We start from the raw sequence: 3,605 nt of genomic DNA, 5'->3' as shown, positions 1-3,605 counted from the left end.
CTTGAATACCGGTAAACATAATAAGATAAGGCACGTGCGCACGCACGCACGCACGCACGCACGCACGCACGCACGCCACACACACACACACAGTCTACATGCACTTAATCCATTATTACATAAAAGGAACAGTCATTTAAATTGTGGATTAGCTGATGAAGACTTAATGCTTAATGCTCCTCTTCTATTTATAATTCTCTGCATACACAACCCCAGTGACCCTTAGTTCTAATTGTAGTAAAGTAACCTATAGTATTAGTCAGACATAAAGCCTGACAGAGCTGTAGCCTGCCCTATACCACTCCTTCAAATACAACTACCTTAGGTTTAATTATTCCAAGTTGGTTACTCTGACTGTACACGCACGCACGCACGCACGCACGCACGCACGCACGCACGCACGCACGCACGCACGCACAAAATCTACATTTATATAGCACCTTTATCCAAAACTCTTTACAATGTGTTCACCCATTCTCACACCAACGGTAGAGGCAACCATGCAAGGCAGTTAGGTGGTTATGTAGTCTTGTGTATAGCCACACAACTATTCCACAATCTCCATCTCCGAATGCTAAATAGTCTGGAACTACACCTCCCGAAATCTCCCGAAAGGAAGCTGGCAGTTTGTGATTTCCGTTCACGAAAATATATATTTTTTATTTCCATTTCTGATAAGCAGAATATGCTTAGATGAATTTGATTTAAATTAGGATACATTTGCGCGACGGTAAAGACGAAACGTTAGTGGGAAGAAGGCGTCACATCCGCTTTATCGCTTGTTCATGATCAGAGTTTCCGTTTTCCAGACTGCATGACCGGAAGCATTTGAAAATTGGGGAAGGCAACAGTCTGGCCACGCGAGAACCTTCAGATTCGGAGATTCCCAAGGGGAAAAAATCTCATCTGAACAAATGAGTTGAGTCGATTGATAGATTGAATAGTTTTTAAAAACATGCTTGATAACAGTACGGCAGTATACTGTAGGTACAGCATGTGCTTCCAAATGTACTGAATGATACAATTTACAATAAAAAAATCTTTAACTAACACAGTTAATTAGATATTTTAATTGTTATCTATGTACCACATCAATGCAGCATGTAATTGTGGACAACATATTTTCCAACGATAAAAAAATATTCTACGTTTTGGGTCAAAAGCCGAATAAATAATGGACCTCGTTATGAAAAAGGTTGAACACCACTGATACAGGCCTATGGATAACCGCAGCCATGTGTGCAATTTGTAAAAAGGGTAATAGTGTCTTGTGCAGTAAAATGTTTTATCACACATTTTACAGCTCTGTTCTTCTTGACATTTACATCAAGAGTCATAACAAACATTTGGTATGTGAATTATGCTAATCCTTGAGCGGCCTTCTCCAGATGAAAGGTCCCTTACTTTAGGTACGGTCTCTGAGGGCAAATACATGCTTTTATAGACATCATATTTGCTTTAACGACAGTTTTAAATGCTCTAATCACTCATTTATGTCTGGCGATGAATAAAATATGTAGTCGTAGTCTGTGCAGTGATGAAGTTGAATCGCGAGAATGAGAAATAAGCTTTATTCAGTGGTTGGAAAAGTATCAATACTGCAATGTAACACCTGGGCTTAAAGAATGGAATGACGAAATGATCAAAATAACATCATATGAATATATGTTGGGCAGGGTAGATGGAGAAAGTAAAATGAAAGAGACATGGGATGAGTTCTGGATGTATATGAACCTTAAATGATTTCCTTGTTATTTTTCTTCTTTTTATTTTTTATTTTAACTGTTATGTTTCTTGGACTGGCTATCTGTAAGATATGTTGTAATGTTTGTAATGCTGCTTTGTACTGATCCTAGATTTTGTACGATTTTGAAAAACAAATACAAATTTGAATTATAAAAATACTGCAATGTAGAAGTACTCTGTTTACAAGTAAAAGTCGAATTCAAACTTTACTTGAGTAAAAGCACAACATAGGCATCCAGTGTTCATTTTGTTGACTAAGACTAAATACTAAGTCGACCAATGTTTACCATTTAATGGTATGTTATTCAAAAGACTAAGGCCCGACTCACACCTTCGCAACAGATGGATGTATGCTTGTTGTATGAGACTTATTGACTGATGCAAGCTCACAATGCATTTCCAATGGGAGTCACATGGTTTGACACAACATTTGTGTTGTATGAGGGGGTGGGGGCAGTCGAAACACAGCCGAAAGCCGTACATCACAAATGTTGTGTCAAACCATGTGACTTCCATTGGAAATGCATTGGGGCAAGATGTAAACAAACCCTTTCATACATCTAGCATGCATCAATGTTGTATGCTAGATGTGAAGGTGTTAGTCGGGCCTTAGGCTGCAAAGGGAAAACACATACTCATACAGGCCAACAAAAAAAAGCAATGCTTCAACCCTCTTATATATTATTTATCTACAATTTCCAACAATTGTAGTGCAGTAAAAGCACAATATTTGCCTCTGAGATGTAGTGGCGTAGAAGTAAAGTTCAGAATATCCAATAATAAGTCAAATAAAAATACCTCAAAATTGTACAGTACTTAAGTTAATACTTAAGTTAGTACTTTACTTAGTTACTTTCCACCACTGGTCTTTGGTAATAGAGCAGCCACTGTAGGTCATGAACGACTATCAGGGGCTTAACACAATTGCGTTGGGGGTCCTGCCCAGAGGCATTTGGAGCCCACAGCCACTCACCCGTGCCGTCGGTAAAATAAAATGATAAACAAATACAGCGATACGATGACAGTTGAGTTGACCAACGTTTGGCGGTGGCCAGTGGTGGCTGCTGCTAGCACACACGTGCCCTGCGTGTTTTTTTTTTGTTGATTGATTGAAATATTTATTAACAGCAGAATTACAGTACATTTCAAGCACAAACTCAATACAAAGACTGTTAACTGTGAGTGGATGACCCAATTAAGCATTACACTTGTTTACAAGAGGGTCCACCATGTTCAATTCATCAAAACATTTAGAGACGTACAAATAGACACTTCTATATAGTCAAAGAACAGAACAGGAATTCATCATAAAGGAGGTAAAAAGGGAAAAGAAACATATACAGTGAGGGGAAAAGGGGGGGGGGGGGGGGTCGATGGGGGGGATTCAGATTTTACGGGGCCAGTTTCGAATTGCAGCCGTCCGTAGGTGCCCTTTGAGAGCGGTTTTGAAGGAGTCAAGGGATTCGCATGTCTTAATGACTGTTGGTAGGGCGTTCCACATTTTGGTGGCAAAGGAGCGAAAAGAATTTAGTCCCTTGTTTGTGCCGAATCTGGGTTGTACATGGTTCGTTGCACTCCCCCTGGTGTTGTGGGTGTGGACTTTGTTGACTTTAAGGAAGTATTTAGACAGGTACATGGGTATCTTGGTGCTGTATCGAATCTTGTGGACCAGACCCATTGCAAGATGGTGGGGGCCTACTGACGTCTAGTTACGCTGCTGACAACTATGTCTTTGGTAATAGGAGGCCCAATAGCACCACTGTAGGTCACATACGATGTAACACCAGTAATGTATTTGGTAATAGGCCCATAGCACCACTGTAGGTCACATACGATGTAAAACCAGTAATGTCTTTGGT

Source organism: Electrona antarctica, assembly GCF_951216825.1.
Source record: "Electrona antarctica genome assembly, chromosome: 20".
Classification (NCBI taxonomy): domain Eukaryota; kingdom Metazoa; phylum Chordata; class Actinopteri; order Myctophiformes; family Myctophidae; genus Electrona; species Electrona antarctica.
The sequence above is the reverse complement of the archived record's forward strand: the minus strand, read 5'-3'. Positions refer to the sequence as shown.